The 27,019-nt window shown below is 39.3% G+C and overlaps 1 long non-coding RNA gene across 1 annotated transcript in view; it reads right to left on the reverse strand.

The window, feature by feature from the left end:
* The window catches only part of LOC120539657, a 61,913-nt gene that overhangs the window by 732 nt on the left and 34,162 nt on the right, over positions 1-27,019 (reverse strand). The gene's annotated exons all lie outside the window — the stretch shown is intronic.

Here is a 27,019-nt window from a genome sequence, read left to right on the forward strand (position 1 = left end):
GATCAACAGCCGTTCATGGAGATAATGGAGTAGACAGTAGAATTCTGAGACTTTAATGCAAATAATGTAAGCAAATACTTCTCTGTGCTCCTAAGTTACAAATCTCTTGTTCACATGCATGATAGAAGAAGAATAGAGAGGGTCACTAATGAATGTTTTTGAATTGACCCCCCAACCAAGTGGCCCTAACCTCTCTCTCTCTCTCTCTCAAGAAAAAAGAAAAGCAGTATACTGACGTTAATAGTTAACATAAATTGCAGACTCAAAAAGCTTTATATGCGTTGGTCTGTCTAGGATATTAAATTCTAAAGCAAATTCATTGCACTTACTACAGTTATTATAACAAACTGCTTGTGGACAATTGTAGAGAGATACATCTGTCACACAGCCCACCCTCTGTCTTAAATACAAAACCTAAGAAAACCTTTTTGTTTTTTTCAAAATGAAAAACTCTAGTTCATGTGCCTTTTGTAAACATCCTTTCACTGTTGTTGTTTTTTTCCTGTACAGTATTTTACTCTTTAAATTCATTTCAAAGCAATGAAAAATTTAGACAGTGTTGATAAAGTCATGAAAAAAATCTTTGTTCGACATGATTATATATATCAGTGCATATTTTTCGTAATAAATTTGCTTGAGTTATTTAGTGTGCTCTACCAGAATACAGAGTATTCTGAAAGTAAACTCAGTTAGGACTGGCTATTTATTACTGTCTTTACCAACCTGGCCTGACTTAGGTCAGTACTACCAACTATAAATCTGTGCCACCTTACTATAAAAGGTTAGCAGTAAGTATGCAGGTTCACGAGATACATAATGCCATAATCAAAGAAATCCCTGACAGCCTCTAGAAAAATATGTGTATAAGTCTGGAAGCCTCTCTCAATCCATGTTTAAATTGAATGGACTCCACAGAGTCACAGTGAGAGAAATATGGCAGAAACTGAGTAAACAAAATGTTAGCCATTTCTGTCTATGAAATCTGAAACAATCCTATAGTATAATCTAAAAGTCTGAATGCCTCCCTCATCTTGGTGAAGGTCTGCATTTTAGGATGAAACTTGCCAAATAAAAATGTACTGACTGCAGAAGAGCAGGATCAACACCTTTGCTTCAAAGTAAAATAAGCAATGCTGCTGAGCAAAACTGATAAACAATCTTCAACAGTTCTATTGCAATGCTCTTCAAATCAGCGAGTAAGAGATTGAACATTTGGGCCAAAATAAATTATATGATTATATAGAGAAATCAAAGAACCTCATCCCATCACTGAATTATAATAGTGATTGTCAAAGAAGGCAAGGTCAGGCTGATATCCTGGCTGGGATGGATAATGATAACTTTCTCAGCCAAAAGGCTTTTATAACAGAAAGACTGTGGCAGACGTCCTCCCAAAGACATGAATTCCCTGTGTACACTGATTTTTCTGATGGAGCTCTCCCAGACAACATAGCGAGACCAGCGGGCTCTCTGAGGATTGTTGTCGGGTCTAGAAGACGACGCAGACCGAGGACGAAAAGAAAGCAGAAGTGGGGCCGCAGATCCGGCGTTATGCTAAGGCTAAAAAAACAACCATACAAGCCCTATACAGAACTTTTTTTTTGCAACTTCTTTGCATCTTTTTGCACCATTTGTTTTTGTTTATTTACTTGTTGTGTTCTACACATATGTCTGCACTGAAGGAGCTGCTTTAAATCTCATTGTACATGTGTATAATGACAATAAAAGGCATTCTATTCTATTCTAGAAACAACAATTTCATACTGTACTCACCATTTAATTTGACATCTTTGGGCTGCAGGAAGGGAGGAGGAGAATGAAACGGAAGGTGGTAATTGTTTAGAAGGAGCGTCCTTATGCAAATCTTTTCTTTGTAAAATTGTCGAGATGGTGGATTTCGACATGCTGTACATATTAGCGAGATCGCTCACACGAACAGCACTCTCATATTTCCACACAATTTCCATCTTCGTTTCGATTGTGATCACTTTCTTTACCTTCTCTTCCTTCCTTAGCAATTATGTGTCTTGCTTGCATGGTCTTAGTGAATTATATATATAGGTAAATCACTGCAATGACCGAAATTACATCCACAAACACATGTATCTGGGATCCGACTGATACTTACTAACACTCTTGTTTGTTTACAATTGTGCAAGCGGATACACATGACCGCATTTGGGTCATAACGCAAGATGTTGGTCGTAAATCAAAACAAAAATTTTTATTTTAAACTTCCCGATAATTTATTATAAATTTTATTAATAAAATCAACAACTAAAACACTTTTTTGAATAAATTCTTTATTTAATTTAAAGTACCGGCATGCAAAGTTACTTCTTCATCTGAAAGATGGTGCTGTGATTTCATCATTAATTACTTCCGTATTCATCGGCAAAACCGGCATAGCGCTGGAAATCTTGAATCTGAAAGGATATTCGTTGTATAAGCTGACCCCCAAACTCCAAGCCAGAAATCTAGGATGAAATTCTCGGCTTATATTCCGGAATCTACATTATGATGATGACATCATTTTTAAGATGAAATGCAACAAAATATGTTTATTATATTATACAGATAAAACTTTAACTTCATTTAAATAATTATTTATAATTTATAATAATATATTGTTAATAAATAAACATGTGAGGACATGGTGTCGCAGCGCTAGCAAGGAGCTGGCGCTCCCTTCATGGATTGTTCCTGCCTCGTGTTGTATTCTTGCTGGGACTGACACGACACTGGATGGATAGAATAATTTAATATGTACTACAAAGATATTTCAATGTTCCTTAAAAGTTTTGAAGAATCTGCGTTCTAAGCTTACAGATGGCTTAACTTCTATTACAGAGCTGTGTGGCGATTGGGTATTTGGAGAAAGAAAACTAAGGACGGGACTTGGAGGTTAGTATGTTGGAAAGAGACAGTACTGTTGCAATAAATTATTTCATCGAAAGTTGTGCACAGCGTAACAAGCATCTTGCGTGAGGCACGAACAGTCACTGCACCACCGTGTTCCTATGTTTTATAACATGCTTTAACTCCTATCATCATGAAAATTATATCACGTATACATCTCAGTATTTTAATTGTTCAGAGAGCTGTAATATTACAAATGTAATGGATTCTGTATCCTGTCGGAAAAAGAGAAAGCCCGGAAGCACGTAGTGATTCACACAAATAGAGCACATAGAAAATCAAATAGAAAACAAAGCATTTAATGTGCTACTTTAGTTACGATGGGATTTGAGAAACTAGTAAATTTAATGATTTAAAGATTAAGTTTATGATGTTCTACTTTAATGACAAAATAAACTATGTGATTAAAGTGGAAATTTCATGTTTTTTCCCCCACTGTGTGCCTTTTTTTTCTCTGTACCTAATAAGCTTTCATATGACACTGAGACGGTAGGCTACGACTTGCCTTTTCACGGCGACTTGTGACAACTTCTTTTTTATTTCCGGTACTGTGTGACTTTGTAAATTTGAGCTTTCATGTTTCTCCTACAGGCTATATCACTCGATCAACTTCCTTCTGTTGTTTATACCACTGTTTAAACCAACAAATAGTATGTTTTTCCTTTGCCTCCACTTGGTATTCACTGAAATTCTTCTATTTTCCCTTGTGCTTTTGCCATTGTCTTTTCACAGAAGGTTGAGCTTAAGGGTTATTTATATTGATTTGCATATTCAAGGAGGCATAATTCTGGGAGGAGTTGGGGCGGGACAGCAAGCGCGTGCACATGTGTTACTTTTCAAGCTGACTGGGATTTATGTAGTGAAAGAATGTGGAAGTTGGCGTTCGCACAGACTTATGCCTCTGGATTTTTTTGTGCGTACAAACATTTCCGCTTTTGTGCTTACGCTATGTTATAATGTCAGTTCTACACACGCCGTTATACATGAGGTCCCAGGTGAGTCAGAATCAGGAGTGGAGTCAGGCTCAATTAAGTAGAGCATTATAAAGAAAAAAAGTATGAGAGACGTGGAAGAACAAGGAGGAGAATTGTTGGAAAAAAAATATAAAAAGTATTTTCTGTACAATAAAATATTTTATTTTAACCCAGGACTATGCTGGTGTAGTTGTGTTTGGAGTGTGGGGCTCTGTGACACTTCGTACAGTCCACATGATATTGTAACAGTATATCAAATGATAGGGTGGCATGGTGGCGCAGTGGGTAGCGCTGCTGCCTTGAAGTTAGGAGACCAGGGTTCACCTCCCGGGTGGAGTGGAGTTTGCATGTTCTGCGTGGGTTTTCTCCGGGTATTCCAGTTTCCTCCCACAGTCCAAGGACATGCAGGTTAGGTGCATTGGCGATCCTAAATTATCCCTACTGTGTGCTTGATGTGTGTGTGTGAGCGCCCTGAGGTGGATTGGCGCCCTGCCCGGGGTTTGTTTCCTGCCTTGCGCCCTGTGATGGCTAGGATTGGCTCCAGCAGACCCCTGTGACCCTGTAGTTAGGATAAAGTGGGTTGGATAATGGATGGATGGATATCAAATGACTAGCAAAATACCCGCGCTTCGCAGTGGCGAAGTACTGCCTTAAAATTTTTATTAAGAAGAAAATTAAACCTTTTTAAACTGAGGGAAAATATACCAATAATTATTTGTTAAGGATCTCTTTGCATACCACATTGTGAGTTCGGCCCTCCGGTTGTAATATGACCAAGCTGTTCGCTGAGCTTACTCTTGAGCATGCAACGTACAGTTGGCTATGTGAACAGTAATCTTGTTTCAAATCTCACAGCTTGGATTACTGCTGTCATAATCAGTTTGAGTTTCATGGTTTGTTTCAATTACGACTGTATTTGTAGGACTTGTGTTGAAGAGACATTCGGCATCTGTCAAGCGTTGTAAGTATATAACCGGTTTCATCGATAACTTCACATCCAGCTTTTGAGAGTTTAAACATTCATAAACATCAAAGTGTCCACTACTCAAATCGTCACCTGTCAATCTAAGATGTTTAAGAGGCATTGGCGGTTCTCCAAAGGTGTAAAATATTTGGACATTTCGGTACACTTGAAAGTGACAACCGAACAATTCAGCGGCAGCCATCAACTCACAAGCATCTTATAATGCTCCTGTGTAAATATAATTATCTCCTGTACCGTCATCAGTCCACACCTTGAACCTGTTCCAGTCATTGAATACATAAGACACAATGTTCCTCCGGATATCAAGAGTGAGCCTGATATGGCCGTGCAATATGTAACAAAGAGAATGGAAAAGGTAGGTGACATCTCCGGGCATGGAAACCACTTGGTAAGTGACAGTTCTTTGATCGATGGTGATCACCTCGATAGACATGTTAATGGGGGTACGGTTGGAATGGATAAAGGAAATGGGTACCTGAACAATGTAAAGTAAGTCTAAAATACCTACACAATAACTATAATCGTAATAAATGAACAATAAAACAGCAGAGAGGCTGTGGATTAAATAAAAAGGCTGTAGTTATCAGCAGGGAGACGTGAATCCTGTGGCGAAGCAAGGAAGGGAATGTAGAGACCGGAGCGATGGACGGCCTTATATAGGCAGGCAGCCAACAACGTGGGAGGCGTTGGGATGGGGGACCCAACGCCGCCTCACATGGTGACCGAGCTGCAGGCTATGGACATATATATGTACATAAGTAGGATTCAGTTAGCGTTGGAAACCCGCGTACCAAATTTCTTGAAGATGGGCCCATAAGTAACAAAGACCGTTAAAAAGTTCAATATGGTGGCCGACAGTGGCATCATACCACCGAAATAAATGCCAAATTTCAGCTTTCTACCTACAAGGGAAGTTGGAGAATTAGTGATGTTGGAAAGTTCAATATGGCGGCTGACAGTGGCGTCATACCACCAAAATAAGTACATACATTGGTTTTGGTTAGAGCAGGGAAGCCGCCTACAAAATTATGTGAAGATGGGGCCATGAATAAGAAAGTTCAACATGGCGAACGTTGTTAACCGTTATGACCGTTACACGTAGAATTTCGAAATGAAACCTTATCTTTTGTAAGTAAGCTGTAAGGAATAAGCCTGCCAAATTTCAGCCTTCTACCTACACGGGAAGTTGGAGAAATAGTGACGCTGAAAAATTCAATATGGCAGCCAACAGTGGTGTCATACCACCGAAATAAGTACGTACATTGGTTTTGGTTAGCGCAGGGAAGCCACCTACCAAATTTCATGAAGATGGGGTCAGCCTTCTACCTACACTGGAAATTGGAAAATTAGTGACGTTGGAAAGTTTAATATGACCGCTGACAGTGGCATCATACCATCGAAATAAGTAAGTACATCGGTTTCGGTTAGGGCAGGGAAGCCGCCTACCAAATTTCGTGAATATGGGGCCATAAATAAGAAAGTTCAACATGGCGGACGTTGTCGACCGTTATCGACCGTTATGTAGAATTTCGAAATGAAACCTGCTTAACTTTTGTAAGTAAGCTGTAAGGAATAAGCCTGCCAAATTTCAGCCTTCTACCTACACGGGAAGTGAGTGAGTGAGTGAGGGCTTTACCTTTTATTAGTATAGATTATCCACAACAACTTGAAGCCAAACTGTAGTTGTTAAACACAGTATGGTAATGATCCAAAACACATAAGCAAATCAGCTTGCCAAAAGAAATGATTTTGGGATTTCACGTGGTCAGATTAAAGTTAGATGTAAACCCTGTTGAGGTATTATAGATGGATCTGAAGCAGTTCTACAGGGTAAACATTAAAAAAAAATAAAAATATTTTATCCACAGTACAATAAAAGAATGATTAGGAACTACAATAAATTATTATTGGTGCTTAAAACAAATTCTAGTTAAAGGTGGTGTTTGTCGATTTTAACAACTTAATCGATTAATCAAAATTTGTATGTTAAAGTGATTTTCTAATGATAAAATTGTGAATTAAATAATTATGGAATAATTATGAAAATTATGAAATATTTGAAAAGTTGATCTATAATGTAGGACTAATATGCAGTCAGACAATACAGGAAAAATTTAACAAATCATGTGAACCATACATGGCCATGTGCATTCTGGCTCTTGTTACTCCCAGGAGGTTTGTGTGTTAATCTAGTAAGAAGCAAGCCTTTTTTACTTGGCTGCATGCAGCAGCAGATGTAGTCACATATAAACAATACACACCCTGCTCTGTTTATACCGTAGTTCAAGCGTTCAGAGCACAACACTGCATGGTTGCAGATCACCCCCAAAGTTTTTTTCTTTGCCTTTACATGTCAATCTTGCAGATATTTTCATTTCTGCCTGCATAAAATGTTTTTTTTGCTCACGGTCTGGGCAGTTTCTCGTCACAAATTTGTGCACATTTGGCTATTGTTGTGTGCTCTTAAGTTTAGATTGTGTAGGAGTAAGCATAAATTCATCAGTAGCCGATTAGCTAATTGTAAAGAAAGGCAGTAATATGATTTTTTTCATGTGGAATTTGTTTGAATATTGTTATTGAACACACCCATGTTTAATGCAAAGTTTGCAGGAAGACAATGAACACTAAAAGTAGTAGTACAACAAATTTATTTAAACAGTAATTCCCAGTGGAGTGGCTGGAATGTTAAAAAATACCAACAAAACTGTAGCATTAGTGAAGCTAGTGAACTCAGCCCAAAGCACCAGTTAAAAGGCAGCTAACCTTAGTGGCATCATTTTACCGTATAATCCCATATGGTAAATCACTACCCAAATGGAAAGAAATCACATATGTGGTGGCATATTATGTTGTAAAAAGATATGGTTCCATTAACAATACACACTATTGATTCAAATATCTCGCAGAGAAGGTGTTGCTGTGTCTGTAGAATGAAACATGAGACAGAGGAGCTGAGCAGCGGGAGGAACTTACTTTTTATGCCATTACAACAGACATGTGGAGTACCTGCATGTTTCAGTCCTATAGTATATAAGCTTAATAGTTCATTACATTGATAAAGATTGGAAATGCAATGTCATTGTTAAAATTATAATTTTGGAAGCTTTTTTCATTCCAAACAAATAAACACATTGTTTTTATTTTTTTATAACTGAATGTTTGTGAGGAGTAGGTGGTAGGTCTAATGTATTTATGCATTAGTAAAATTTAAATTATTGATCAGCTTAGTAGCTTTGTTGGGTAATAATCATAATACAATATGTATTATTGTAGAATTTTGCTTCATAAGTTGATGAACTGTTAATTATTATTTCTTCTTTTTTTAAACAAAAATGCCACAAAAGATCCATGGCTTGATAGAGCTATAGGTATATGCAAGAAGATTGTGGGCACTTTTTCTTTCTGCTGGAAGAAAAATAGAAAGATAGCTTCAGCACAGGCTCCCCACTTATCAGATCATGTCACTGTTCCCAGGCAAATGAGGCTCAAGACAAATGTTGATCCAACGTGTTTTGGAGCAGGAGAAAGTCATTGTCCTGGTCCTGGGTTGCAATTAGAAAATGAGACAGATTTTACCTACTTGGCAGGGCTTAGATGTCTTGGAATCAGTCCATCACTAAAGCCATCAGGCAATGAATGACTTCACCTGAAAGTAGTGCTGCAGTTTATTTTTTTTAACACCAGCATTCTGGTGTTACAAGATCAAGACACAGAGCTCACAATACACATCAAATATGCCACCTTGCAGCACCTAAATAGCAAATACAGTGACTCAGATACAGATAACTTTCTGTTATTGCTCCTTTGATGAATGTTTAGTTCTGTGTAAATTAGATTGGAAATGATGAGTTGGAGATAATTAAGTAAAGAGTTGTCACAAAACTGATGCCCCTATCAGCTGTCAGGGATGCCAGGGGCCATGACCCGGCCGGGACGCAATGAGGGACCGGATGTGGGTCTGAGCCCACCCTAGATCACGTGGGAGCTGCCTTCTGGGTTGACTGGGGTCTGAGTGACCAATGAACTGGGGTCTTTGTGACCAATTGTTGTAAATATTGTAGAATAAACGTGTGGTGGTGTTTTAACAACATGTCCGCCTGTCTGTGACCGGGCCAGGTTCACACAACAGATAGATAGATAGATAGATAGATAGATAGATAGATAGATAGATAGATAGATAGATAGATAGATAGATAGATAGATAGATAGATAGATACTTTATTAATCTCAAGGGGAAAATCACATAATGCAGCAGCAGCATACTGAAGAAATTAAAGTCGAGTTGACGGCCTACCTGAGTTTCCCTGACAAAGCTCCTGAAACAGATCCTCTTCAGTGGTGGAAACTCCATGAAGCAAGCTTACCCAACTAAGTGATCTTGCCACCCCAACGGCTAAAAAGGGATTGAAAATTAAATTGAGGGTGGCCTAGAGTGTAATTTTTCTGCCGCACTCTGCGCTGTCCATACAACACGGCCGCAGAGAGCTTAAACAACTTGGCACATCCACATAAAACAACAAGGGGTGAGCTTTCTTGAAGGCTTTTACTGGACGTACCTCATTGTAAACTGAAATATACACAAAAGAAACATACAGGTGTATACAGGTATACAAACAAAGACAATAAAGAATGATTTACAAAGCAATACAGTCGGCACTCGTTTATCGCGGTTAATCATTTCCAGACTCTACCACGATAAATGAATTTCCGCAAAGTAGGATTCTTTATTTATAAATCAAATATTTTCACAGTTAGAGCATAGACAACTTGTTCCTGTTCCAGAACCCCCCGCGAAAGGTGAAAATCTTTGAAATAAAAACCATATGTTTATATTGTTATTTTTATATTGACACGATTGGGTCACAGATTTGCACAGAAACACAGGAGGTTGGAGAGACAGGGACTTTAAAACACTGCAAACAAACATTTTTCTCTTTTTGAAAAGTTTAAACTGTGCTCCATGACAAGACAGAGATGACAGTTCCTTCTCACAATTAAAAGAATGTAAACATATCTTCCTCTTCAAAGGAGTGCGCGTCAGGAGCAGAGAATGTCAGAGAGAGAGAAAAGCAAACAATCAAAAATGAATAAGGCTGTTCTGGCTTTTAAGTATGCAAAGCACTGCCGGACAAAGCAGCTGCAAGAAAGTGAGCAATGTGAAGGTAGTCTTTCAGCATTTTTTAGTTGAGCATCTGTGTCCTTTAGGTCAGTGTGCTCACACACCCTCCGTCAAGAGCAGTGAATATCAGAGAGAGTGAGAGAGACAAAGAAAAGCAAACAATCAAAAATCAATATGTGCTGTTTGGGTTTTTAAGTATGCGAAGCACCGCCCACGAAGCATATTGTATATCATTGAGGAGTTTTATTTAACACGTAATACGTGCTCTGATTGGGTAGCTTCTCAGCCATCCGCCAATAGCATCCCTTGTATGAAATCAACTGGGCAAACCAACTGAGGAAGCAGGTACCATAAATTAAAAGAACCATTACCAGCAGAAATCCGTGAACCAGCAAAAAATCCATGATATATATTTAGATATGCTTACATATAAAATCTGCGATGGAGTGAAGCCGCGAAAGTCGAAGTGTGATATAGCGAGGTGTACATTAAACAATAAAGCTTTAAAAGACACAAGTTGAGTGATTTCCATGGTTGGATTAAGTCAAAGAGAAGTGTGTAGACAGAGGTTCAAATTGCTGTGTACCACAACTAACCAGACCCAGGAGTTTATATACCCTGAAGATACGTGTCGGACATGACCGAAACTAGAGATAAAGGGGTGCCTACGTAAGACACATGTGGTGTAATGTATTCAAATGTTTATTGTGGGACCTACGTACTTTATGTGAGTTTCATAGACGTTTATAGCACCACTGTGAGTGTGGGGCGTAACTGACTGGTGTGTTAATAAATGACAAGATGGAGAGGGAGCACAGTTCAACAAATAACAGCTAACGACATGTGGGGCAGAACAGTCATCAGTGCATTTTTTGGACTTTTGTTACTTCATCTGTTTGTACCTATACCATGTTTATAATATAGAGACATCCTTTGATTATTTTTGTCCTTATTCACATCATTCTGTGTATGGTAATAGACCCTTTATCTACCACACCCATTACTAAGACTACATGGCAGTTACTTTTTCACGCAGAGCATTTTAGATAAATGAAAATAATTAATATCAAAAATGTATTATTTATTCACTTAGATAGATAGATAGATAGATAGATAGATAGATACTTTATTAATCCCAAGGGGAAATTCACATAATCCAGCAGCAGTATACTGATACAAAGAAACAATATTAAATTAAATAGTAAAAAAAAAAAATGATGTTAGCATTTACTCCCCCGGGTGGAATAGAAGAGTCGCATAGTGTGGGGGAGGAACGATCTCCTTAGTCTGTCAGTGGAGCAAGACAGTGACAAAAGTCTGTCACTAAAGCTACTCCTCTGCCTGGAAATGACACTGTTCAGTGGATGCAGTGGATTCTTCATGATTGACAGGAGTTTGCTTAATGCCCGTCGCTCTGCCACAGATGTTAAACTGTCCAACTTTAATCCTACAATAGAGCCTGCCTTCTTAACAAGTTTGTCCAGGCGTGAGGCGTCTTTCATCTTTATGCTGCCACCCCAGCACACCACCGAATAGAAGAGGGCACTCGCCACAACCGTCTGGTAGAACATCTGCAGCATCTTACTGCAGATGTTAAAGGATGCCAACCTTCTCAAAAAGTATAGTCTGCTCTGACCTTTCTTACATAGAGCATCAGTATTGACAGTCCAGTCCAATTTGTCATCCAGCTGCACTCCCAGATATTTATAGGTCTGCACCCTCTGCACACAGTCACCTCTGATGATCACAGGGTCCATGAGGGGCCTGGGCCTCCTAAAATCCACCACCAGTTCCTTGGTTTTGCTGGTGTTAAGATGTAAGTGGTTTGAGTCGCACCATTTAACAAAGTCTTTGATTAGGTTCCTGTACTCCTCCTCCTGCCCACTCCTGATGCAGCCCACAATAGCAGTGTCATCAGCGAACTTTTGCACGTGACAGGACTCTGAGTCATATTGGAAGTCTGATGTATATAGATTGAACAGGACCAGAGAAAGTACAGTCCCCTGCGGCACCCCTGTATTGCTGAACACAATGTCAGACCTGCAGTTCCCAAGACGCACATATTGAGGTCTGTCTGTAAGATAGTCCACAATCCATGCCACCAGGTGTGAGTCTACTCCCATCTGTCAGCTTGTCTCTAAGGAGCAGAGGTTGGATGGTGTTGAAGGCGCTTCAATAAATTATAAATAATGAACTTCGGGTTCATTAAATGCTTTAAATGCTGTATTTTGTTGGAGACATAGAAAATCCTAAAATATTTAGACAGGGGTAGGTTATTTTGCACAAAAATACATTTTGTAATGTTTGAAAGCCTAAATGAACTCTGTTTCTGACTGTGACCATGACAACAGGCCAGCTGAAACTTTTCAGATAGGTTTTATCTTTCAATGATGAGACTGGAATTGTAAGGTCAGTCAGTCAGTCATTACCCAACCCGCTATAATCCTAACACAGGGTCACAGGGGCCTGCTGGAGCCAATCCCAGCCAACACAGGGCGCAAAGCAGGAAAAAATCCCGGAGAGGGTGCCAACCCACCACATTAAGTAAAGGTTTGTAGAGTTATTATTGGCACATTTACAGAGTACTGTGAATTTTTTACTTGTAAGTGCTAATCAACATGCAACATGTTGTCACTCTCCAGCAACGTAATTAGAGCATATAACAAACCTTGAAACACCTGTCTTCTCTCCTGAAAACTTTCAAACACAGATTAGGGTGTAGTGGTTGCTCTCTGGCTAAAGAATCTGGGGCCTCATGCATAACGTTGTGCGTAGAATTCGCACTATAACATGACGTAAGCACAAAAGCCGAAATGTGCTTACGCACAGAAAAATCTAGATGCAGGAATCTGTGCGTACTCCAACTTCCACGTTCTTCCGCTCCATAAATCCCGGTCAGTGCGAAAAGTAATGCTTGTGTACGCGCCTTCTGTCCCGCCCCAACTCCTCCCAGAATTACGCCTCTTTGAATATGTAAATCAATATAAATCGCCCTTAAGCTCAGCCTTCTGTGAAAAGACAATGGGAAAAGCATGGGGGAAAATATAAGAATTTCAGCGAATACCAAGTGGAGGCAAAGGAAAAGCATACTATTTGTTGATTTAAACAGTGGTACAATCAACTAAAGGAAGTTGATCAAGTGGCGTAGTGTGTCGGAGAAACTCAAAAGCTCAGGTTCACAAAGTTGCACAGTGCCAAAATAAAAAAGAAGTCACATATCAAAGTCGCCGTAAAAAGGTGAGTTGTAGCCCACCGTCTGAGCTTATTAGGGTACAGACAAAAAAAATAGGCACACAGTGGGGAAAAAAAGGAGATCTCAATATCTGTGCAAAAGGATGAAGGTTCAAGTCTTTAAAGTCTTGGTGCTTCCTGTTTTGCTATATGGTTGCGAGACATGGACGCTATCCAGTGACCTGAGATGAAGACTGAACTCCTTTGGTACTGCGTCTCTTCTGAGAATCCTTGGGTACCGCTGGTTTGACTTTGTGTTGCATGAGCAGTTACTCAGGGAGCCCCAAATGAGGCACATTACCTGCATTATGAGGGAGTGTCAGTTATGGCACTATGGCCATGTGGCATGATTCGCCAAAGGTGATCCGGCTCACAGGACCGTCATTGTTGATTGCCCGAATGGCTGGACCAGGCCAAGGAGACGCCCACTTATCATCTGGCTGCAGCAGATAGACAAACATTTACGGAAGGTGGGACTGGACTGTGTGTCTGCCTCGGGGGTTGCCAACCAGGATCCGGTTTTCATAATGTGGTGGGTGCATCCACATGCTCCCCATCCTAACCTGACCTGCTAATTCGGAAAGGTTCCTTTGCTTCTTGATGTTAAAGCCAATTTTGCACCCACCTACACACTATACCTTGAGTTCCTGCTTCTTTTAGTTTGATCACTAACCTTTCATATGATACTTTTTCTGAAGATTTCTAAAGTCAGGATAAATAATATTATATGCACCTCTCTTTTTAGATAAATATCTAAAAATATAATCTTTTTAGTCTAAACCCATGCTTGTTGGCCACTTATACACCTGCTCTCGCCATGTAATTTTCCTGAATAACTATTTCCTTTAATTTACACATGTTTCATGCTTACCAGCCTATAATTATTTGGATCCACCCAATCACTCTTTTTATATATCATGGGATAATATTTTCACGTCTTTAGAGATTAGTGATCTTTGAGAAATACAGTATGTTCAACATAAATCTCATTAAGAACTCTAGGATAAATGTTATATGATTCTGATCATTTTGTTAGATTTCAGCCTATTTATTCTAAGCACCACCTTATGCACCACCTCTGCATTTTCCAAATCCCTAAGGAGCTTCTTAGTAGTTCCTGTTACTTTTGGAAGTTTATTGATTTATTCATGTTTATATACTTGAGGGGAGGCACGTGGCGCAGTGGGTAGCGCTCCTTCCTCACAATTAGGAGACCCAGGTTTGCTTCCCAGGATCTCCCTGCCTGGAGTTTGCATGTTCTCCCTGTGTTTGCGTGGGTTTCCTCTGGGTACTCCGGTTTCCTACCACAGTCCAAAGGCATACAGATTAGGTGCATCGTCGATCCTAAATTGTGCTTGGTGTGTGTGTGTGCATGCCTTGTGGTAGGCTGGCGCCCTGCCCAGGGTTTGTTTGCTGCCTTGCACCCTGTGTTGGCTGGGATTGGCTCCAGCAGACCCCCGTGACCCTGTAGTTAGGATATAGCGGGTTGGATAATGGATGGCCTTTTTATAACTTCACTTTAACTTAATACTGATACTCTGTATGTTCAATTCTTCATAATAACTATTCACAGTGGCTCCAAAATCCATACTAACCCCTACTCTCTCTTCTGTTTCTTTTTCCGGTTTCTTTGTGGTGGCGGCCTGCCACCACCATCTACTCAAAGCATCATGATGCACCAACATTGATGGACTGAAAGCCAGAAGTCTACGTGACCATCATCATCAGGTCCTTCCATGAAAACCCTAAATACAAAGAGGACTGTTTGACTAATGTTAGGTAGATTGCCCAGAGGGGACTGGGCGGTCTCTTGGTCTGGAACCCCTACAGATTTTATTTTTTCTCCAGCCTTTGGAGTTTTTTTGTTTTTCTGTCCACCCTGGCCATCGGACCTTACTCTTATTCTATGTTAATTAATGTTGACTTATGTTTATTTTTTATTGTGTCTTCTATTTCTCTATTCATTTTGTAAAGCACTTTGAGCTACATTTTTTTGTATGAATATGTGCTATATAAATAAATGTTGATTGATTGATTGATGGATGGATGAATATACAGTAGTTAATGTATGGATATATTTTTATTTTGCGATTTTAAGTACATTCATTTAAGATATCTCAAGATTTCCTTACCAAATGTGAACTTATATGGACAATCTAAATGTTATGCTTTGGAACAAAGTGATTTCTTTCCCTTAGTCATAGAATTTACCTCAGAGTTTCTTGTCTCCCCACAGCATCACCTTTCATAACCTAGGCTGAAACAGTAGACATTCTTTTGTAGCTTATTTCACTACAGTAAAATAATCAATATCTCTGGCAATTTCACAGATAATGTGTAGTGCAGTTGTAAAATAGATGATACAGAAAAATACTTGGTATTAAAGAGATGGGCAACTTCTTCTTTATTTGGCTCCTTCCATTAGGGGTCACCACAGTGGATCATCTTTTTCCATATCCTTTCGTCCTCTGCATCTTTCACCATTACACCAACCACCTTCATGTCTTCTCTCACCGCATCCATAAACCTTCCCTTAGACCTTCCTCTTTTCTTCTCTCATGGGAGCTCCATCCTTAACATACTTCTCCCAGTATACACAGAATCTCTCCTCTGCACATGTCCAAACCAACACAATTTCACCTCTATAGCTTTGTCTCCCAACTATCCAACCTGAACTGACCTTGTAATGTACTCATTTCTAATCCTGTCCATCCTTGCCACACCCAATGCAAATCTTAAAATCTTTAACTTTGCCACCTCCAGCTCTGTCTCCTGTTTTTTGGTCAGTGCTACCAACTCCAACCCATATAACATAGCTGGTCTCATTACCATCTTGTAGACTTTTCACTCTTGCTAGAGGTGTCTGTGACAAATCACTCATGGCACTCTTTTCCACACCCTCCAACCTGCCTGCATTCTCTTCAACACTCCCTGTTACTCTGTACTCCCAAGTATTTAAATTCTTCCACCTTTGCAACTCTTCTCCCTGCATCCTCATCACTCATCTGACATTCCTCTGATTCACACATAAAGTATGTATTCTGTCTTCTTCCTATTGACCTTCATTCCTCTTCTTTCTAGAGCATATCTCCACCTGTTCAGGGTCTCCTCGAACTGCTCCCTGCTCTTGCTACAGATCACAATGTCAACTTCAAACATCATAGTGTATGGGGACTCTACTTTAATCTCATCTGTCAACCTGTCCATCACCATTGTAGATAATAAAGGGCTCAGGGCTGATAAATGATGTAATCTCCCCTCTAACTTAAATGCTACTGCAGACCTCACCAGTGTCACATTTCCCTCGTACATATCTTATACCACTTTTACAAACTTCTCTGCTACTCCCAACTTCCTCATACAATACCAGAACCCCTCTCTACGCACCCTATCATATCTACGTCCACAAAGACATAATGTAACTCCTTCTGGCTTTCACCATACTTCTCTATCAACACCCTCAGAGCAAACATCACATCTCTGGTACTCTTTTTTGGCATGAAACCATAATACTGTTCACTAATCATCATCTCCCTTCTTAACCTAGCTTCCACTTCTCTTTCCCATAACTTCATGTTGTAGCTCATCAATTTTACCTCCCTGTGGTTACTACTGCTCTGTATATCCCCTTTATTCTTAAAAATTGGCACCAGTACACTTCTTCTCCACTTCTCAGGTATCCTCTTACTTTACAAGATTGTATTAAACAGTCATTTTAAAAACTTCAAAGCCATCTCTCTTAAACACCACCATGCTTCCACTGGTGTATCATCTGGACCAACAGCCTTTCTATTCTTCATTCTATTCATAGCTGTCCAAAATCGCTCTCCATCTGCTCAACACACTCTCCTCACTTGTGAGTATATTTTCATCTTTATCCTTTATCATCCTAACCTGCTGCATGTCCTTCCCAGTTCAGTCCCTCTTTCTAGCCAACCGGTAGAGATCAGTTTCTCCCTTCTTAGTGTCCAACCTCTCATACAACTCATCATATGACTTTTCTTTTGCCTTCATCACCTCTCTCTTCACCTTATGCCTCTTCTACTTGTACTCCTGTCTACTTTCTGTATCTCTCTGACTATTCCACTTCTTCTTCGACAACCTCTCCCTCTGTATACTCTCCTATAATTCCCCATTACACCAACAGGTTACATTATCCCCTTTCTGCTGTCCAGATGTTATACCAAACCCCCTTCTAGCTGTCACACTTACTACTTCTGCAGTTGTTGCCCACCTTTCTGGTAACTCTTCACTTTCTCCCACTGCCAATCTTGCCTCTTCCCTGAACTCATCCTTGTAGTCTTCCATTTCAACTTAGCCTTTTCAACTTCCACCATTTGATTCTTCATTCTGTTGTCACTCTCCTCTTCTTCTTGATATCCAACATCATCCTATAAACCATTCCACCACTTCCTCTAACTCACTTCATAAATTTTCTTTCTCATCCACTACACACCCAACTTGCAGGGCATATGCACAAATAACATTCATAAATTTCCTTAAATTTCCAGCTTCATAATCATCACTCTGTCCGACAGTCTTTTCACCTCCAAAACACTCTTGACATACTGTTCCTTCAGGATAATCCCTACCCCATTTCTCCTCCTATCTACACCATGGTAGAACAATTCGAACCCTCCTCTGATACACCTAGCTTTAATCCCCTTTCATCTGGTCTCTTGCATACACAATATATCAACACTCCTACTTTCCATTATATCTAACACTCTCCCCTTACCAGTCACATAGCTTACATTCAAAGGTCCTACCCTCATTTCCACTTTCTTTACATTTCTCTTCTCCCTTTGCCTCTCTTCTCCTTCTTCGGCCAACAGTAACCCAATTTCCACCAACACCCCATTGACTAACAGTACTTGTGGTGACCGTTGTTAACCTGGGCCTTGACTAATCCAGTATGGAAATCTGTACTGTTGTCCGCATATTGAATACATGGGCAACTAAGTTAAAAAAAAATCTTTTAAAAACACAAATTTAAATCACCCCTGAAACTCCAGTTTTTACTTCACATTGACCAGCTACTCTAACTTGGCCTACTGTACTAATAGTTGTGGGCCAATGTGTGCCCAAAGATACGGGAGACTAATGTCCCATCAATTACTGGTTCTAGTTTTGTTCCTAGTGTTCCCAGGGCAGACTTCCCAAAACCCTGTCTTAGTTGCTGTAGATCTTGTGCTCACACCATTTACTTTAAATTGACATATAAAAAACAGAGTTGATGACAACTCTGAGTATATAATTTGATTAAGCCTACAGATTTTTTTGTTTCTCAGGAATATCTCTCGCCATCCTTGGCTAGCTGTAAAGGCATATTTTGATTCCTCTTAAATGGTCATGACTAGCAGGCTTTGTTCCATATGTCCATATGTTTTCTCTGATATTATTTTCCGTTCTTTTTTGTGTTCCCCAGGGCACACACTATAGTATGTGAGATCTTTTTAATTGTAGATCGTCTTGCGTTGGGCGGAGTGGTGGCTCTGATGCTATAACCTCTCAATAGTTGAGAAAGACTGATCTACCTGGCACCATGTCACATACATTTAGGGGACTTGGGTAAGCATGGTTAATACAATAAAATCAAATTTATTAGGAAATAAACCATATGTGAGAAGAAAAGAGACATGAAATAACAGAAACCTCAGAGCTCAAACTGGAAACAAAATCACACAGGTCTGTCAAAATCCAACTTGTCCTGGTATATCTATGCTAAAATGGAATCTCTTGACAAGTATTCTTTTTTTTCTTTCCTTTTCAGCACTAACCAACTCATGATGGAACTGCAGTCCAATACAACACACATTTATGCAATTAAATTACAATCACTTCTAAAATGCCAAACTAGAGACACCAATCAATGTCTTTGAGATGTGGGAGGAAAACCTGCATTCACACAATTACAATATACAAACTCTGTACAGATGGTGACCAGGCCTGGAGTCAAACTCAGCATATTGGAGGTGTGAGGCAACAGTACTGACTGCTTCAACACTATGTCTTTCATTTAAAATTACAATATCTTTGTATACTTAAAAAATGAAAGAAGAAAAACAAAAAAAATAACTTGTGAAAGAGACAAAAGACTAAAAGAGGACAAAATGACACTGCCATATGTGCCAAATGTGCGACACAGAAATACAAATTTGCAGTTTTCTTCTTGATAAATAAAGCTCTCTAAGAGTTCAAATTAAAGTAAAGAAAAAGAAGTGAAAGCAGCAAAAAAACTTGTCTTGTAAGATTAGCACTATAAAAATAAATTACATCTGATTGAAATGTAATACATTTAGTACAAGGAAACCACAAATCTTCACAATTTCATTTTAGTTAAGCTAAGTCTATTGGAGCAGTAAAGATGTATAATTAAATGAATGTACAAAAAAACTTCATCAGCAAGTATTGTTGAATTTGTATTGGGAAATAAGAATTCAGGAACAAAAAGCCATGTAGCAGTGTTACCTTAACATTTTGGTAATAAAAGAGCAGCCATTGACAGACAAAGGGCTTTTGCTGAATTTTTGGTATAACTCCATTATAAGTTAACTGCAATTACAAATGAGGCATTCAGTCTATTGAGTTGAAAGTGAAAATGATAAAAGCCACTGAGCTTAATGTAAATACACAAAACTGAATCAATTTAAATGTCAGAATTGTCCTCAAGATTGATTAATTGAAAGTGAAATTGGCTTGATTTTCTAAGAATGTTAGTTACTTCTCTAAGTACTCTGTTTCATTGGACTACTCCCTCTTTATGGAATTTGATATTGTTAAACATATATACAGCATGCAGCATATCTTGTACTACAAGGTACAATGCTCCATTACAACATTATTTACAAAAATGTCTGAAACCAGGAAAGCAACCAATGAGAAAAAAAAACCTCATAAAACAGTATGTCACTTGTTAAGTATCAAGCAAAATTTTTTAACATTCTGTATCACTTGGAGGTTCACTGCTTAATGATAGGTTTGCTGTATATTGATTCATGGAGAATTTACCTGAATTCTGACTTACAATAAGATTATAGAGCTGAGCTGATTTGAATGTTATCTTGGGAAGAAAAAAGATGCAAAAAATTGCAAAGAATTAGACAAAGGTAATTTGACAAAAAGCATGATGAAAAAGACCTTGTTTTGGAATATACATTGTGGCCCCGCCGGCTGGAGCCGCCGGGGCGCAGGAGGACGTGAGGAGGGCTTGTGCCTCCTCCAGACCGCGAGGGCGTCCGTCCTGGTTCTGTTGGGGGCCACGGGTTGAGGGCATGGAAGCCCTTCCCTGTAGGGGCCCGTGGTCACCGCCAGGCGGCGCCCCGATGCCGGTTTATCCCGTGCGGTTGCCGGTCGGGGCAGGAGCCCGGCCGGGACGCCTTGGAGGACCGGAGGAGGGCGAGTGCCTCCTCCAGACAGAGTGGGGCGTCCGTCCTGGTTAGGCAAGGGGCTGGGTACAGGGCTTTGAAGCCCAGCCCTGTAGGGACCCGTGGCCACCGCCAGGCGGCGCCCCGGTGCCTAATTATCCGGGAGCCCGCACTTCCGCCACACCAGGAAGTGCCGGGGGGAAGACTTTATGTGGCACCGGAGAGCTGCCAGGAAGACAGCCGACACTTCCGCCACGCTTGGCGTGGCTAGAGACGAAACACCTGGGGCTCATCCGGGCATTATTTAAGGGGCGCCTCCCTCCAGTCATTGGTGGAAGTCGGGAGGCAGAAGGACTGAGCTGGAGAGCGAGGACAGGAGGCGGCCAGGAAGCAAGGCACAGGACTGTGGGCCCTGGACTTGGGGGAATCAGTGCAAGAGGCACTGGGGTTCGTGAGTGCACGTGACATTTATATGATTGTAAATACTGTAAATAAACGGTGTGTGGGTGCAAAAATGATGTCCGTCTGTCTGTGCCGGGGCCAGCGTTCACAACATACATCACATAGATAAAAAGGGCAAACAGATAAGGTATAATATGAGGTGAATTGAAGATGCATTTAACAAAACATGCTCAGCCTAATGGAACAGAGATTCCATCTAATACTAAAACCTTAGATCCAAGAAGAGCAATGTGGATTGCATTACATCTATGGAACAGTCCAACAACTCTTTGTCTTTTCACAGACTTTGAAGGCGCCAAAGGGTTTTACCATTCTAAATGAGCTTTGTGGACTTTGTGGACACTAAATGTTTATTTCCTGAATTTTTAGATCTTCATTCATCAAAATTTACTAAATTAATATGTCCGCTAATGGTAGTATTACAATTGTTTTTGTAGCTCTTTTTAATCTCTCATTCACCATATACAATTTCTTGCAATAGGAATTTGTCATTTTTCGCTTATTCTTCAAAGGCACACACAGATTTTTTTTTGGGTGGGGAGTTATAGTTAGCTATTTGCACAGGACCCCTGGAGTAATTGCAGGCTATGGGTCTTGCTCAACGGCCCAACGGAGTAGCATTCCTTATGTCATTGCCAGGATTCGAACCAGCAACCTCTGAGTTACCAGTCCATGGGCCTCATGCATAAACAGTGTGTACACACAGAAATGTCATGTAAGAACGTTTCCACGTTCGATGTATAAAACCTACACTTGGCATAAAGCCACGCACTTTTCCACGGTACCTCATACCCTGTCGTACGCAAGTTCTCCACTCGGTTTTGCAGACTGGCGGCACCCAGCATCAAAGCAGTACTATCTTTATTTTCCTGACATGGCTTTATAAATACACTGAAACTAACCGCATATTGTTGATTAGTGTAATGCATCTGATTGTAATTAACTTGTAACAATATAATGCCATAACTGCTTTAGCGTTGTTACTTTCACTGCACCTTGTTCTTTTTCTTCTTTCAGCTGCTCCCTTTAAGGGTTGCCACAGCGGAACATCTTTTTCCATGTTACTCTCACTGTACCATCGGAGTATTTATATTACTATATCTGAGTGGGGAATCACAGCAGCAGCTGATCAGAAAGAGAAGTATCGGTATACAGCATCAAGCCCACGCTGCCTCAGCCACGGCAAAATGTTTCAAAGCCTTTCCTGTACAGACCTCGTGGTTCAGAAACAGTTTCATCCCAAGAACTATAAACGCACTCAATCAATTGCTCCTTATAGAACTGTTTGTACTTATAATTGCAATTACCCCAATGTAAACTTGCACTGTTATAATACTGCACAACCTTCACCACTTTATAAAGCGTTTTTACATTTGATGACGATATCATTTTTAAGATGAAATGCAGCAAAATATGTTGATTATATTATACAGATAAAACTTTAACTTCATTTAAATAATCTGTATTGTTAATAATTAAACATGTGAGGACACGGTGCCATAGCGCTAGCAAGTTCACGTATTGTTCCTGCCTTTCGCTGTATATTTGCTGAGGCTGGTGCGACATTGGAAGGATAGATGAATAGAATAATTAAACACATACTATGAAGATATTTCAATGTTCCTTAAAAGTTTTGAAGAATCATGGTTCTAAGCTTACAGATGGCTTAACGTCTATTACAGAGCTGATTGTGTGCCGATTGGGTATTTGGGGAAAGAAAAGTAAGGACAGGAATTGAAGGTTAGTACGTTTGAAAGACATTACTGCTACAATAAATTATTTCATCGAAGGTCGCGCAAGGCGCAGCAGCATCTTGTGTGAGACATGAACAATCACATGCTTTCATTCCAATCATCATGAAAATGATACCACATATACATCTCAGTATTTTAATTATTCAGAGAGCTGTAATAGCATGAATGTAATGGATTTTGTGTCCTGTTGGAGAAAGAGAAAGAACGGAAGCATGTAGTGATTCACACACATAGATCACATAGAAGATCAAATACAAAACAAAGCATTTAATGCTTTGAGAAACTAGTAAATAAAATGATTTTAAGATGAAGTTTCTGATGTTCTACTTTAATGAGAAAATAAACTACGTGATTAAAGTGGAAATTTCAAGATTAAAGTTGACATATGTTAATTGTTGGAGGGAATGACACTGATCACAACAATATTTTGTCATCATTTAACTCAGTTGGAATCCCAATTAATTTTACTGAATCAGCCCGCAATCTAGGAGTTATCTTTGACTCTAGCATGTGATTTAAAGAGCATATCACAAAGTTGTCCAAAACATGTTTCTTCCATCTTAAATATGTTAGGAAATTAAGGCGCTTTCTAAATAAACAGGATTCTGAGAAATTAATTCATGCATTTATCTCTAGTAGGATTGACTACTGCAATGCAGTGTTCACTGGCTGTTCAAACTGTTCTCTATACACCCTCCAGTTAATCCAAAATGCGTCTGCAAGAATTATTACAAGAACAAGAAAATACGAACACATAACTCCAGTTCTTAAATCCTTACACTGGCTCCCGGTTAAGTTTAGGGCAGATTTCAAAATCCTCCTTTTAACATATAAAGCATTAAGTGGCCAAGGTCCGGCTTACTTGTCTGAACGTATCATGACTTACAAACCTGAGCGCACATTAAGATCTCAAGATGCCGGTCTGCTTATGATTCCAAGGATTAATAAAATAACAGTGGGAGGTCAAACTTTTAGTTACAAGGCCCGTAAACTGTGGAATGGTCTTCCTGCTTCAATAAGAGATGCCCCTTCGGTCTCAGCCTTTAAATCCCGGCTGAAGACTCACTACTTCAGTTTAGCATATCCTGACTAGAGCTGCTGATTAACTGTACATACTGCATCTCTTTTGTTAGTCATTAGCACTAAAACATAAGTAACATGATAGTTATAATTGAATACTAACCCTCACCTATTCTGTTTCTATTCTCGGTACTCAAATGTGGCACTTGGTGCCACGACCCACCTGCCAAGTTGTTTTGCCTTCCTATGGTAAAGTCAACCCTGATGGAGGATCACAGAAATCATGGGAAGGAGGGGTCCTTTCATCGGATTGGCTGGCCCGGCACTGTTTCAGCCGTGGAATGGCCAAATTGGGGAGGCAGTTTGATGAATGAGGACTCCAGGACTCCAAATTGTATTATGTGGTATCATCTACTGTTAAATTCTGCTCTGTACTTCTAAAATGTTTATTTTTATGCCGTATTAAGGATTTGTTCTGTTCTGTGTATTGTATTGTATTGTTTTGACCCCCTTCTTTTGACACCCACTGCACGCCCAACCTACCTGGAAAGGGGTCTCTCTTTGAACTGCCTTTCCCAAGGTTTCTTCCTTTTTTCTCTACAAGGTTTTTTTGGGAGTTTTTCCTTGTCTTCTTAGAGAGTCAAGGCTGGGGGGCTGTCAAGAGGCAGGTCCTGTTAAAGCCCATTGTGGCACTTCCTGTGTGATTTTGGGATATACAAAAATAAACTGTATTGTATTGTATTGTATTGTAATGGTTGAAATAATTCTCATACAATGAATATATTTTCTCTAATTTTAAATGAAATAGGATTTTCATTTGCTATGTTTTTATATTTGGAGATTTAGGATTTTTCTAGCTGAGGTTAACATCTTTAAGCAGGCCCATTTGGGTGTTATCCCAAACAGAGTAGCTGGAGGATTAAAGATTATTGTGAATTCAAGACTGTCTGATAAATGAGGAAATTTTATATTCCAATTACATCTGAGACACCCTTTCAAGCCCAACCTAGCCCTTCTCCCATTTTAATCCATGCTCTGTGCACAATGTGAACAAATTAAAAAGATTTAGCATATGAATGGGGTGAGTGTCTCATTTTAGAAGTAGAGCAGATTTTTGGGGCAGCTTTCTTGAAGTTGTTTTTAGCTTAAACAAGAATGCTAAGTTAGTGTTATCAACACCAGAAAATTCTAATGGGCCACTGACACTTTCATTTTCATCATCTGCTGCATGCTCATCTCTCTCTCTCTCTCTTTATGTGTTCTACAATGTGCATGATGTGTGCTTACTAGCAGGATCACATATGGAGGAATACTCTTAGCATGTGGGTGACAGTAGTGGATTTACATTTTTGGGGCCCTAACACTTGAACTGTTATGGGGTCCCCTTCACAACCAACAATGAGGTTTGGGTAACCACTGTTATCTTCCTCAATGAGACTGTTTCATGACAGAGCACCACAGATTTTTTTTTTAATTTAGCCACTATATCTCATATTGTGACATATGTACAGAAGTAAATGTGTTATTATTTATTGCAATAGTATTATATGGTTAATTTATTGTAACATTTTAGTAGATTATTCATGTTACCAAAATGGTGTCCTTTACAAAATATTTTTTTCAATTTGTCAATTACACCTAGCCTAAGATAAATAATTGTAATATTTTTTTAAATTTCTGTGATAAATATTAATAGTGTTTTATTTTATTTTATTTGTAAATATTTTATATTAAATACATTTAAAGTGAAACATCCTTAGTTTGAATATTTTTTCATTTACGGTGTCACACATGTGATCATGGGAGGTGGCATGAGGAGGTCTAGTTAATGCTGAAACTCCAGTAGGTGGGGATAATCATGAGTACTAATCAGTGACTTATGTTGAGGTTCGTGGCTGGTGAGTCCATCTTATATGATTTACAAATATATTAACACAAAAGAGTTGCTTATTCAATGACTACAGTCTTCTTGGTAAATTTTTCATTTCACAATATCCCGTGTTAGTCCAGACATTGCCACAAGTTGAGAACAAAATGCATGGAAAGCAGTAAAGGCGGTTTCTTGTAGGACAGCCACAAAGCCACTCTTTTTGGGTGTACCACTACGTTTGAGTAGAGCGAGTTGTTTTTTGTCCCTTAGTCTGAAGTAAACCTTTTAGCTCCAGCATTGGTCTTCCATTATTTATCACTTCTTGTTTTCACTGAAAGTCCAGTTTTGAGAAATGTTTAAGCTTAGATATATAATCTTCCATTTTGGCAGTCAGTCAGAGCAAAATATAAAAATAAATGGACTGCTGCAGTGCACTTGACATTCTGATATTGTTAATTTATCAGCGCCTAGAGCCTTTGCATGGAACAGCAGCAACTAGCACCTGCTGGGCTCATATCCACTCTGTTGAGTGCAGCATGGTATTGTCATCCTCACCTTGTGCCTTTTCACTGCGGTTTTATGTCTGATCAGCAAGACTAAATATGTCACACACATTCATTAAAGATATTAGCCAGAATGTGGAAAGTGTCTGCAAACATTATATTGGCGACATACAGAGAGACAGCAACAGGCTGTTTGAGGGATATCTCAGTCTGAAGTGAGGTGATGCTCATCGCTGCTGCACCTCGTATTTCTCCCTTGTATTTGAAAAGGAAATGCACAAATTCAGCGATTTTGACTATAAAAATGATAACAATTATTGGAATCATACAGAAAACAAATTTATAGCACAGACCAGTGGACAAATTTATTTTATGTTATCATTATTAGTTCTGTCCTTTCTTGTGACTCAGTCTTTCGTGATTACTCGGTGGAGTATTACGCATTCTTTTTCCTTGCAGCGATTCTACAATATATGAGGTGGATCCCAAAACCTTTGTCATTGTTTTTGACTTTCTTTACAACAAATAGCCTACATATTGTTTAATTATCCTTTAAATATTTATTTTAACTATTTATTTAGTATTGAATTACACTATATTAGTATTATTTTTTAAAAACTCCCTCTGATACAGTAGTCACCTAAAGTTGTTAAACAATGAGAACTAAAGTCGCCTCTGAGCCCCTCTGGGATTAGGAACCTTGAAGTTTAAGCTTCATTAGTTTCATAGTAGATCTGCCATGAAAGATCAACCTTTAAGAATTAAAATTTTCTCACATACAGATTTGATACTTGATTTATCACAGTTAAACAGTA

The sequence above is a fragment of the Polypterus senegalus genome, chromosome 11 (genome assembly GCF_016835505.1).
Source record: "Polypterus senegalus isolate Bchr_013 chromosome 11, ASM1683550v1, whole genome shotgun sequence".
Lineage (NCBI taxonomy): Eukaryota > Metazoa > Chordata > Cladistia > Polypteriformes > Polypteridae > Polypterus > Polypterus senegalus.